This window comes from Somniosus microcephalus, chromosome 17, assembly GCF_052327205.1.
Source record: "Somniosus microcephalus isolate GS21.2 chromosome 17, FLI_Smic_1.0, whole genome shotgun sequence".
Lineage (NCBI taxonomy): Eukaryota > Metazoa > Chordata > Chondrichthyes > Squaliformes > Somniosidae > Somniosus > Somniosus microcephalus.
The window spans coordinates 54,498,391-54,512,443 of record NC_141003.1 but is presented as its reverse complement, the minus strand read 5'-3'; the positions used below and the strand labels follow the sequence as shown (position 1 = coordinate 54,512,443).

Genomic DNA, 14,053 nt, shown 5'->3' with positions numbered 1-14,053 from the left:
CTCTCTCTCCGTACCCGGCTCTGTCGCTCTCTCTCCCGCACGTTCGGTGCTACCGGCCCTGGGTACCCCGTTGGTGGAGGACAGCTCAGCCGCTGGACTGGCTCTCGCGCAGTCTCTCTCCCCTTGCTCGGCTCTGTCTCTCTCTCCCACCCGCACGATTCCTGTTCGCCTCCCAGCCCTCTCGCAGACCGGTGTTTCCCTCCCCGGCTGAGGCTGGGTTTCTTTTCCCGCGCCTACTCCCAGTCTCAGCGCTTCGTGGCTGCGGCGCTGCCCGGCTTTTCCCGCCGACCGCGGTCCGGCTGTCACCCGACGCCGTTGGACCCGACTTCTGACCGGCTCAGCTCCCCCTCGACCGAGGTTGAGTGCTCTGCCCTTATCCTCCGGATACTTCTACACCTTCCCCTACTCACAGTCTCTTCGGCCGCCTTGTTTCCAGCTGATCGGCTCACTCCGCACCGTGGTAGAAGGGTAGTCAGTACCTGTTGCTAATGGAAGCTTTTGTTGCTAAAGTCTTCCACCTTTCTCCTGCTGCAGCCTCGTGTTTTCTTCCAGCAGCACGACGAGGGCGGTTGCCTCTCTTCGACGCTCTTCTTGCTTTGGTAATCTTGCCGCAGGGTACGGTCGGACTCGTCGCCACTGTAAAGTCTGTGGGTTGTGCAGTTAATAAATACACAGACTTCAGAAGTAACAAACAAACAGATCTTTACTATTCGAAGGTCCGGGCGAATCTGCCCCAGCAATCATGCCACAACACTTATATACTGGTGTGGTCACTATCGGTATTACAGTATACAGAAGCCAAACAAATAGTGCCACCCAAAAGTAGTCCTCTTAAAGGTGAACGGTTACATTCAATAGTTCCCTTAAAGGTAGACGGGTACATACACTACAGTCCCATCCTCTGTCGTCGAATTACAATATGCAGACGATGCTTGTGTCTGCGCTCATTCGTAGGTCGAACTCCAAACCATCGTCAACACCTTCACCGAAGCGTATGCGAGCATGGGCCTTACACTAAACATTCGTAAGACAAAGGTCCTCTACCAACCTGCCCCTGCCACACAGTACTGCCCCCCATTATCAAAATCCACGACAAGGCCTTGGACAACGTGGATCACTTTGCATACCTCGGGAGCCTACTGTCAACAAGGGCAGACATCGACGACGAAGTCCAACACCGCCTTCAGTGTGCCAGTGCAGCCTTCAGTCGCCTGAGGAAGAGAGGGTTTGAAGACCAGGACCTCAAACCTGGCACTAAGCTCATGGTCTACAGAGTAGCAGTGATACCCGCCCTGCTGTATGCTTCAGAGACATGGACCATGTACAGCAGGCACCTCAAAGCACTGGAGAGGTACCACCAACGCTGCCTCTGCAGGATCCTGCAAATCCATTGGCAGGATAGGTGCACCAACGTCAGTGTTCTTGCTCAGGCCAACATCCCCAGCATCGAAGCTTTGACCACGCTCGATCAGCTCCGATGGACGGGTCACTTGTCCGCATGCCCGATACGAGACTCCCAGAAGAAGCGCTCTACTTGGAGCTCCGGCACGGCAAGAGAGCCCCAGGTGGGCAGTGGAAACGCTTCAAGGACACCCTCAAAGCTTCCTTGAAAAAGTGTAACATCCCCACTGACACATGGGAATCCCTGGCCCAAGACCGCACAAAGTGGAGAAGAAGCATCCGGGTGTTATGTATTGTGTGTTCTATTGTGTGTTCTCCTCCCACCTGTGGTGGCGCTGTCACAGGAGATAAATGGTTGGGTGTTCTCTGTTAAGTTTTAGCTCTCTTTGTTCAGAACTTTCCAGAACTTCCTTTCCTTCCAATAAAGCACTTCATGTTTGAATCTCTGAGTTCTGAGTCCTAAATTGTGTCTAGGTAGAAAGGTACCGACACAACAAGTGGCGACGAGGAGCGGATGAATCTGCGTACGTTACGGGTGCAGTGAGTAAACAGAAAATTTAATTTGAAATGTGAGATGGCTACTATATTAGGAAACATTGGTGATTTTGATGAAAATGTGGAGCAATGGAGCGCATATACGGAACGTTTTGACTATTTTGTATTGGCGAATGCGGTGGCAAATGAAAAGGTCGTGCCTACCTTTTTGAGTGTAATCGGGCCGAAGACTTTCAACTTACTTCGCAGCCTCGTGCAGCCAGATAAGCCAGGAACTAAAACATATAAGCAACTAGTGGAAATTCTTTGAGCACATTTTTCACCAAAACATCTGGTTATTGCTGAGAGATTTAGATTTCACAAACGGAATCAAGAGGAGGGGGAATCAGTGACGATGTTTATTGCTGCTTTAAAAAGGCTGTCGGAACACTGCGAGTTCAAGGAGGTGCTGAATGATACCATTAGAGACAGACTTGTGTGTGGTCTGCAAAATGCAGCCACACAGAAGCGCCTTCTTACTGAGGACAACCTTACTCTTGAAAAGGCCATTGAAGTTAGTGTCTCCATGGAGATGGCGGAAAAGGAGGCTCACCAGTTGAGTTCAACAGGGAGAGTTCACAAGGTGTCGTCTGAGCCTAAAGGTGCGCGGAACGGCACATGTTACCGTTGTGGGAAAACAGGCCATCACGCTAATGACTGCTGGTGTACGGAGCTGGAATGCCGAAATTGTGGCAAAAAGGGTCACATTGAACGCGCCTGTAGAGGTAAAAAAAAGAACAGACAGAGCTGGGAAGCATGGAAGCAAAATGTCTGTATTTGGACAAGAGAGGAAAAAGAGTGTTCATTCAGTGCAGTATGATGGAACAAGCAAAACAGAGGGGAGCAACACCTCTGAGGAGGAAGAGGTGCACATACTGACGGTTGCAGGTGGTTCAAATGGCTACTGGGTGTCACCACTGGTGGAGGGACAATCAGTGCGGATGGAGGTGGACACAGGCGCGGCTGTGTCCCTTGTTTCAGACACTGTCTACAACAAAATGCTAAAGCATCTTACCCTTCAGCCAACAAACATTGTGCTAAAGACGTATACCGGCGAACCTGTGGCCATGAGAGGCATCATTGAGGTGACAGTTAAATTGAACGGACAGACTGCAAAACTGCCACTATATGTGGTAAAGGGAAATTACCCATCGCTACTGGGACGTGCGTGGCTAGAGAAAATCACGCTGGACTGGCCTGCAGTCCGCATGATGTCAAAAGGGGAGTCAGGTCTGACTGCAGTGTTAAACAAACATGCAGAACTCTTCAATGGGGAACTTGGGAGCATGAAAAAGATCAGCGTGAGACTGGACATTAAACCTGACAGCAAGCCGAAGTTTCACAAAGCCCAACCTGTACCCTATGCAATTAGGCCAAAAGTTGAGGCTAACTTGGAGGCCTTAGTCGAGAATGGAGTCCTGGAGCCTGTGAGCGTGAGCAAATGGGCCACACCCATTGTTCCTGTCCTGAAAAAGGATGGATCTGTTCGAATCTGCGGGGATTTTAAAGTGACTATTAACCCGGTGCTGTCTGTGGAACAGTACCCTCTTCCCCTCATTGATGATCTTTTTACGGGCCTGGCCGGAGGGCAAAAGTTCAGCAAAATAGACTTATGCCAGGCTTATCTACAAATGCATGTCATAGAAACATAGAAACATAGAAGATAGGAGCAGGAGTAGGCCATTCGGCCCTTCGAGCCTGCTCCGCCATTCAATGTGATCATGGCTGATCATCCAAATTCAGCACCCTGTCCCTGCCTTCTCCCCATATCCCTTGATCCCTTTAGCCTCAAGAAATATATCCAACTCTTTCTTGAATATATTTAATGAACTGGCCTCCACCGCCCTCTGTGGCAAAGAATTCCACAGGTTCACCACTCTCTGGGTGAAGAAATTCCTCCTCATTTCAGTCCTAAATGGCTTACCCCTTATCCTTAGACTATGACCCCTGGTTCTGGACTCCCTGGCCATCAGAAACATCCTTCCTGCATCTAGTCTGTCCAGACCTAACAGAATTTTATAGGTTTCGATGAGATCCCCTCTCAATCTTCTAAACTCCAGTGAGTATAAGCCCAATCGACACAATCTCTCCTCATACGTCATTCCTGCCATCCCAGGTATCAGCCTGGTGAATCTTCGCTGCACTCCCTCCATGGCGAGAACGTCCTTCCTCAGGTAAGGTGACCAAAACTGCACACAATACTCAAGGTGCGGTCTCACCAAGGCCCTGTACAACTGTAGCAAGACATCCTTGTACCTGTACTCGAACCCTCTTGCTACGAAGGCCAAAATACCATTTGCCTTCTTAACCGCCTGCTGCACCTGCATGCTTACCTTCAGCGACTGGTGCACAAGGACACCCAGGTCTCTTTGCACTTCCCCTTCTCCCAATCTATTGCCATTCAAATAATAATCTGCCTTCCTGTTTTTGCCACCAAAGTGGATAACCTCACATTTATCCACATTATAGTGCATTTGCCATGTTTCTGCCCAATCACCCAACCTGTCCAAATCGTACTGGAGTTTCCCGACATCCTCCTCGCAGCTTACCCTCCCGCCCAGCTTTGTGTCGTCTGCAAACTTGGAGATATTACATCCAATTCCCTCGTCCAGATAATTAATATATATTGTGAACAGCTGGGGTACTAGAACCGATCCTTGCGGTACCCCACTAGTCACTGCCTGCCACTCGGAAAATGACCCGTTTATTCCAACTCTTTGCTTTCTGTCCGCCAACCAGTTCTCTATCCAAGTCAATACCTTGCCCCCAATCCCATGTGCCTTAATTTTGCACGCTAATCTCTTGTGTGGGACCTTATCAAAAGCCTTCTGAAAGTCCAAATACACCACATCCACTGGTTCTCCCTTATCTATTTTACCAGTTACATCCTCAAAAAATTCCAGTAGATTAGTCAAGCATGATTTACCTTTTGTAAATCCATGTTGACTTTGTCCGATCCTGTCACTGCTTTCCAAGTGCTCTGCTATTACATCTTTTATAATAGACTCCAGCATTTTCCCCACTACCGATGTCAGGCTTACCGGTCTATAATTCCCTGCTTTTTCTCTACCACCTTTTTTGAATAGTGGGGTAACATTAGCTACCCTCCAATCCATGGGTACCATTCCAGAGTCTATCGAGTTCTGGAAGATGATCAGTAATGCATCTACTATCTCTAGGGCCACTTCCTTAAGTACCCTGGGATGTAGACCATCAGGCCCTGGGGATTTATCGGCCTTCAGTCCCATCAATTTTCCTAACACCATTTTCCTACAAATACTGATTTCTTTCAGTTCCTCTCTTTCATCAGACCCTATGTTCCCCGGCATCTCTGGGAGGTTATTTGTGTCCTCCTTTGTGAAGACAGAACCAAAGTATGCATTTAGTTGGTCTGCCATTTACTTGTTTCCCATTATAAATTCCCCTGATTCTGACTGTAAGGGACCTACGCTTGACTTCACTAATCTTTTTCTCTTCACATATCTATAAAAGCTTTTACAGTCAGTTTTTATGTTTCCTGCTAGCTTACTCTCATATTCTATTTTCCCTTTCTTAATTAATCCCTTTGTCTTCCTTTGTTGACTCCTAAACTGCTCCCAATCCTCAGGATTATTGCTTTTTCTAGCCAATTTATATGTCCTCTCCTTGGATCTTATGCTATCCCTAATTTCCCTTGTTAGCCATGGTTGAGTCACCTTTTTTGTTTTATTTTTACGCCAAACTGGGATGAACAAATTCTGTAGCTCATCCATTCGGTCTTTGAATGTATGCCATTGCCTATCCACCATCAACCCTTTGAGCGCCATTCCCCACTCAACCCTACCCAACTCACTCCTCAGTCCATCGTAGTTTCCTTTATTTAAATTGAGGACCCTTGTCTCTGATTCAACTACTTCATTCTCCATCTTCATGAAGAATTCGATCATATTATGATCGCTCCGACCCAAGGGGCCTCGTACAACAAGATTGCTAATTAATCCTTTCTTGTTGCATAATACCCAGTCTAAGATGGCCTGATCTCTGGTTGGTTCCTCGACATATTGGTCCAGGAAACCATCCCGTAAACACTCCAGGAATTCCTCCTCCACAGTATTCTAATTTGGTTGGCCCAATCTATATGTAGATTAAAGTCACCCATGATGACTGCTGTGCCCTTATTGCATGCTTCTTTAATTTCCCTTTTAATGCCATCCCCAACCTCCACCTTACTGTTTGGAGGTCTATATACCACTCCCACTAATGTTTTTTTCCCCTTAGTATTTCTCAATTCTACCCATACAGATTCCACATCATCAGAGCTAATATCCTTCATTACAATTGTATTAATCCCTTCTTTAACCAGTAATGCTACCCCACCTCCCTTTCCTTTTTGCCTATCTTTCCTGAATATCGAATACCCCTGGATGTTGAGTTCCCAGTCTTGGCCATCCTTGAGCCACGTTTCTGTAATCCCAACCAAATCGTATTCGTTTACCTCTATTTGCACAGCAATTCATCCACCTTATTGCAAATGCTCCTCGCATTAAGACACAAAGCCTTCAGGCTTGTTTTTTTAACGCTCTTAGACCTATTAGAATTATTATTTACTGTGGCCACGTGTGATTTAAACCGTTGATTTCTCTGACTGCCACTTTTGTTTTTCTCCTTCCTATCTTTTGCTTTTATCCCTGTTTTCCTTTCCTCTGTCTCCCTGCTCAGGTTCCCAACCCCCTGCCATTTTATTTTAAACCCCCCCGAACAGTGCTAGCAAACCTCCCCGCAAGGATATTTGTCCCGCTCTGGTTCAGGTGCAACCCGTCCGACTTGTACAAGTCCCACCTTTCCCAGAAGCAGGCCCAGTGATCCAGGAAACTAAAGCCCTCCCTCCTGCACCAACTCTTTAGCCACGCATTCATCTGCTCTATCCTCCTATTCCTATACTCACTAGCACGTGGCACCGGGAGTAATCCAGAGATTACAACCTTTGAGGTCCTGCTCTTTAATCTGCTACCTAGCTCCCTAAATTCTTGTTGCAGGACCCCATCCCTCTTCCTACCTATGTCGTTGGTCCCAATGTGAACCACGACCTCTGCCTGTTCACCCTCCCCCTTCAGAATGCCCTGCAGCCGTTCAGTGACATCCTTGACCCTGGCACCAGGGAGGCAACAAACCATCCTGGAGTCACGTCTACGGCCACAGAACCGTCTATCTGTTCCCCTTACGATAGAATCCCCTACCACTATTGCTCTCCCACTCTTTTTCCTCCCTTCCTGAGCAGCAGCAACACCCCCGGTGCCAGGAAGTTGGCTGCTGCTGCCTTCCTCTGGTGAGTCATCCCCCTCAACAGTATCCAAATTGGTATACCTGTTTGAAAGGGGGATGGCCACAGGGGTCTCCTGCACTACCTGCCTGCTTCTACTGCTCTGCCTGGTGGCCACCCATTTCCCTTCTGCCTGTGCAGCCCTACCCTGTGGCGTGACCAACTCATCATACATGTAATCCATGACAAATCAAAGGAGCTGCTGACAATTGCGACACACAAGGGGCTATACAGGTACTGCCGCCTTCCGTTTGGAATTACGTCGGCCCCTGCTCTATTCCAAAGGGCAATGGATCAGATTTTGAGTGGACTGCCAGGAGTCCAGTGCTACCTGGATGACACCCTTGTCACTGGGACAAATGAGGAGGATCATCTTCTGAACTTGGATGCGACACTACAACGACTGAAAGAATACGGACTCAGAGTTCGTAAAGACAAATGTGAATTATTTCAGTCTTCAGTTGAGTACCTGGGGCATGTGATTGACGCTACTGGCCTGCATAAGGCGCCGTCAAAGGTCAAGGCAATCGTGGAGGCCCCAGCACCCCAGAATGTGAGCCAGTTACGTTCATTTCTGGGGCTACTTAACTACTATGGGAAGTTTATTCCAGACTTAGCAACATTGCTGAAGCCGTTACACCAGTTGCTATGTCAAGGCAAAACATGGAAATGGACTGAACTGTGCAACGAAGCTTTCGCCCAATCAAAGAAAGCATTGCTGAATTCGGAGGTCCTGACACACTTCGACCCAAAGCTACCCGTGCAGCTAGCATGTGATGCATCACCATATGGTGTGGGAGCAGTCATACCCCACATCATGCCTTCGGGTGAAGTGAAACCTATCGCCTTCGCATCACGCACCTTGAACAAGGCCGAGAGTAACTATGCGCAGATGGAGCACGAGGCCTTGGGAATCGTTTTTGGAATTCGAAAATTTCATCAGTACCTGTTTGGGAGAAGGTTCACACTCCTGACGGACCACCGTCCATTGACTTCAATCTTCGGGCCCCACACCGGAATTCCATCTCTCGCTGCAAGCAGGATGCAAAGGTGGGCTTTACTGTTGTCAGGACACACATACAACATCAAATATCGCAAATCAGACTTGCACAGCAACGCAGACGGTCTCTCGAGGCTACCCTTGCCTGTTACTCCCCCAGAGCCTCGTCAGATAGACATCTTCTACTTTAGACAAGTGGAGGGAGCACCTGTCACTGCAGTTCAGGTGCGAAGGTACACCCGCAATGATCCAGCCCTGTCTGAGGTAATGGACGATGTCATTCGAGGGAGAGCGATAGGAGATTCTCCTAGTTTGAAACCTTACGTTTCAAAAAGAAATGAGCCCTCCGTCCAGGCAGGTTGTCTTCTTTGGGGACGCCGTGTCATCATTCCGCCACCTCTGAGGGAACCTATACTGCAACAACTTCATACAGGCCACAGTGGGATGGTTCGGATGAAGGAAATGGCAAGAAGCTACTTCTGGTGGCCAGGTCTCGATGGGAATATTGAGGAGAAAGCCAAAACATGTTCCCCATGTCAAAGGGTCCGGAATGTTCCACAGCTGGCAACCCTACACCCCTGGGATTGGCCTGCAGAAGTGTGGTAGCGAGTACATGTGGACTTCGCCGGTCCTTTCGAAGGGAAGATGTTTATGGTGGTTGTGGACGCTCGTAGCAAGTGGCCGGAGGTCTCTGTGATGAGGTCTACCACGGCAGAGAAAACAATTGAGAAACTTGGTGAGATGTTCAGCCATTATGGCTCACCAGAACAACTCGTAAGTGACAACGGTCCACAATTTGTATCACAGGAGTTTGCAACCTTCCTGCATGTGAATGGTGTCCAACACATCAGGTCTGCGCCCTATCATCCCTCTACTAACGGCCAGGCAGAAAGGTTTGTGCAAACTTTGAAGCACGCCTTGAAGGCATCGCAAGGTCAGGGCTCAATCCACCAACATTTGAACAGCTTCCTGTTGTCCTACAGGAACGAGTCGCATGTCACAACCAAAGCTTCCCCCGCTTCGCTCATGATGAAGAGGCAGTTGCGGACAAGTTTTGACTTACTCAAACCTCCAAGGGCAGAACAGGTTGTCTATTGTCAACAACAAGCTCAAGTTGAAAAGAGAGAGAAAAGAGCCAAGGAGAGACGGTTTCATCCGGGAGAGCACGTCCTAGCTCGAAACTACAACACTGGACCGAAATGGGTTCCTGCTACGGTGATCGCGCAGACGGGCCCTGTGTCTTACACGGTTGAGACTGCTGAGGACGTCGTCTGGAGAAGACACACAGATCAACTGTTGCTAGGAGCAGAGACAGCCACAGAGGCTCCAACGGCTGGTTGGCCTAAACTGTTTCCGGATGATACCGCAAACCAGCATCCTTTGCCGCAGTGCTCTTCTCCAACACAGGAAGTCAAAGAGACTGTTCCACCTGTGCAAACTCCTGACTTTCAACTGACACAGGCACCTTCTCCATCCAGGCCTGTGTCAATGCCTACTGCTGTGGAAGCCAGCGATGACCGCCGGTATCCTGTCAGAGAGCGGCGGCCTCCAAGACGCTTGGATTTGTAGGCTTAGTGACTTACCCACAAGACTGGAGCAGAATAAACCCCAGGGTAAAGTCAGGGTTTGAGGCAGTCTACCTCTACCCTAGGTTCGTTGAGTGCATTGAAAGTAACTTACCTGTTGAGGAATAATGTGGACCTTCCATTTAAGAGGGGAGGAAATGTTATGTATTGTGTGTTCTATTGTGTGTTCTCCTCCCAGCTGTGGTGGCGCTGTCACAGGAGATAAATGGTTGGGTGTTCTCTGTTAAGTTTTAGCTCTCTTTGTTCGGAACTTTCCAGAACTTCCTTTCCTTCCAATAAAGCACTCCATGTTTGAATCTCTGAGTTCTGAGTCCTAAATTGTGTCTAGGTAGAAAGGTACCGACACAACACCGGGAAGGCACTGAACACCTCGAGTCTCTTCACCGGGAGCAAGCAGAAGCCAAGCGCAGGCAGCGCAAGGAGCGCACGTCAACCCAGCTCCCCACCCACCCGCCCCTTCAACCACCATCTGCCCCACCTGTGACAGGTACTGTAGGTCCCGCATTGGACTAATCAGTCACCTGCAAACTCATTTTTAATGTGGAAGCAAGTCATCCTCAGTTCCGAGGGACTGCCTAAGAAGAAGAAGAAATTGATTATGGCTCCGATACATCTGTCAGGACAGCGAACATACCGAAGTGAATTTCCATGGTGGAGAACTGCCGTTCATCTGTAATTTCAGTGCAAGAGAAGCACAAACCTTGGAAAGAATGGCGTAAATGGTGTTTACGCCATTTCTCCGCAGTTCTTCGGCAGAAATGACAGCAGGCGAGTGGGAGAGACCCTGCACAAATCCAGCCCGACTGATGGTCTGAAAATAGAAGCAAAAGTCAACTGAAAACCTTTATATGCATTCCTATTGATACATTAACAACAATGCTTTCGTCTTTGGAAAAGTTAAATAGCAGCTAGGATTAATCGTACTACCACAAAGTTCTATCTGCTTGTTTGCCAAACGAACTTTGTCTTACATGTGACTGCATTTGCATCATTAGCAGTGAGTCACGGATCGTTGCACATTGAGTATGACATGGAAAACTGGAGAATAACTGATGTATTAGCATTAATTTATATTAATACAGCAAAAAATATTTACATTGCTCCGCAAAACCTCAAAATTACTAATGGTTCCTCTGGCATTTAGAGGAGAAATTGGTATTTAAGAGATTTATTTCAAGTGGCTCATAAACACTGGGAAACAAATATTGTGTAAGTAAGTAATTCCACATGGCTTAAGCAACCCGATTTCATTAAGAAACTTTAGATAGATAAGAAACATTTCAAGGCGATATTCTAATAGGTGGCATTGAAGCGATTCAAAGTACATTCATTCACCCACTGACCGGCATTACAGAGTTTTTAATGAGCAGCATATTACAGGAAACTTTGGTTTATCCGGAGGTTATATGTCCGGAATACTCGACCTAACTGCAAAAATCAGGAGCCGTTTTCTATAAGTTTTTTTAGTTCTCGTTGCTTTTTTTTTCCCAGTCAGGCACTGCAAGGTCTGTAGCTATAGCAACAGCTTCAGCTAGAGACGCTTGCAGCTGCAACCGACTGTTTTGAAGCTGTTGCTAAGCAACAGGGTTTGTTGATTCACACGGAGCTTTTCAGTTCCGTATCTCTCAACATTAACGCTGGTATGTCCGGCACTTTTGATGGTACGGCACCAGCTCGGTCCCGTCAGTGCCGGATATCAGAAAGTTTCCTGTAACAAACTACCAGCAGTAAAATAAAACTTAAAATCAGAATTTTTGGGAATTATTCAAAATCTACCTCCGCAACAAAGCACTTGAAATATGCTAATGGTTGGACATTACATGCTGGTGCTGTCAGAGGTGGAGTCAGGAAGGAGACACTGGTGCTCAAGATGGCATTTGGTTCTTGTCAACAACAACAACAACAACTTGCATTTATATAGCGTCCTCAATGTAGTTAAAATTCAAAGGTGCATTTTTCAGGAGTAAATCAAAGATCCGATTCCAGAAGCGGAACAAGTGGCTGGACCGTGGCCTCCGATGAATTAATAAATACTCAGAGTTCAATAAACGCTACAACGTTGAAGGTAAGCTATTAACAACTCCAAATCGATAGCAAGCAAGAAAATTGAATTTAATTCTCAACAGTCTTAAGAGGTTTTGCAGCACTTAAGTGACCACTCACATATCTCTTGGAAACAGTCACAAAGCTGTTCCAAATATTCATCAAGTTCACCAGCAAAGTCCCAGGTACCTAGTCAATGATAGATGTTTTTCTTGAATATTGTTCCAGACTTAAGCAGAAATATTTTTATAGTCTTAAAATAAATTGTGCTCAGGAAAACAGGGATAGGTTTCGATCTCCACTGAAGATAACAAAAGCTGCTATCAGAGTAGCCAAAAGGACATTGGAGAAGATGATAGTGGTCTTTTCCAGCTGTCAGAGTGTCATTAAGGACAGTATAGGGCCACTGTCGGATTTGTCAGTATGATTCCGGTGGACTCCCAGCACATGGCAGGTTAATGACTTCTTTCCATCAGCCTTTACCAAAGATGATGCTGAGTTACCAACAACACTGGAGCCGATGCTAAAGTTGGAAGTGTCAAAATATAGTAACCAACAACAATTTGCATTTATAAAGCAGCTTTAGCATAAAACATTCCAACTCACTTCACAGAAGTGCAATCAGACAAAAATCAACACCAAGCCAAGGAAGGAAATATGAGGAGGGGTGAGGAGGTGGGTTTTAAGAAGGGCTTTAATAGTGGAAAGGGAGGTGGAGAGACAGAGAGGCTTAGGGAGGGAATTCCAGAGCTTAGGACCGAGATTGCTGAAGGCACAGCCACCAATTGTGGAGCACAGGGATTTCAGGATGCACAAGAGGCCAGAATTGGAGGAACGGCGAGTTCATGGAGGGTTGTAGAACTGGAGGTTACAAAGTTAGGGAGGTGCGAGGCCATGAAGGGATATGAACACAAGGATGAGAATTTTAAATTTGAGGCGCTGGGGGACCGGAAGCCAATGTCAGCCGCTAGGTGAATGAAATATGGTGCAGTTTAGGATACGGGGCAGCAGAGTTTGGATAAGATGAAGTTTATGAAGGGTGCACGATGGAAGGCTGGCCAGGAGATCTTTGGAATAGTCCAATTTGGAGGTACTAATGGTATGGACGAGGCAGCACATGGGCTGGCGCAGGGGTAATGACATGGAGGTCAAAGTAGGCAGTCTTTCTGATGGGGAGAATATGGACTTGGAACCTCAGCTCTGGCTCAAACAGGATGCCAAGGTTGCGAACAGTCTGGCTCAACATAGAATAGTGACTGGGAGGGTGATGGAATCAGCGACAAGGGAGCTGTGCTTGTGATAGGAGCTGAAGAGGATAACTTTGCTCAGGGCAGTCTGAAAGCACCGAGGCAGCGCAGGCACAGCTGGATGTGGTTAAAAACAATTTTTATTTGCCATTGACGTTGATCATCCTATAAAAGTCAAACAAACTGACTCACAATAGGCATTTTCTCAGCAAACTAAAGGTCTTAATAAAGACTCTGCCTTAATGATTTTCATACTTCCGATATATTTAGAGATATAAAATATAATGTTCTGCACAAAATGAACATGAATTATAATGGCCTGGATTTTCCGGGGCCTGTGATGGTGTACACACAGCGTACACTGTCGTAAGTGCCCCGCAAGTTCCGGGTTTCCACATGCGATGCGCATTTGCAAAAACCCGAAACTTGCGATCTGTCAAGTTTCAGCTTGACAGATCGTACCCATCTGCAGGAAATGGATATTCGCTGGCGGAGAGGTGGGCTATTTGCGCAACTACTGCCCAGCGAATGCCCACGAAACTCTTATGCCTGGTAAAAGCAAGTGTAAGGGTTTAAATAAATCTATATATATAAAAGGATATGTCTCTCTGTCTGTCTGTCTCTCTGTCTGTCTCTCTGTCTCTCTGTCTGGCTATACAATCAAAAGTTATAGCGCATACCTACACATATGTTATATCAAAAGAAAGCTCATCATTAGGGGACTCTTGTAGGCGTATTTACTTTTTGGTCGGACAAAAATTGTGCCGACGGTATCCAAAAAACGTTCAAAATTCCGCTCATTATCCGCTCATTTGCATCGAGTGGGGGCGGGTTCATTGTGTGTGCGGGCGGGCCATCCTACAGTCGAGTGACAGGACCATTAACCAATCCTACACTTCAGTGACCTGACGGTTGACCAATCGGTGCATGTGTGGGCGGGCCT

At 47.2% G+C, this 14,053-nt stretch overlaps 1 pseudogene; it reads right to left on the bottom strand.

The window, feature by feature from the left end:
* The window catches only part of LOC147105725 (cadherin-related family member 3-like), an 86,681-nt pseudogene extending 75,872 nt beyond the window's left edge, over positions 1-10,809 (bottom strand).
* Between the last annotated feature and the right edge of the window lie 3,244 nt (positions 10,810-14,053).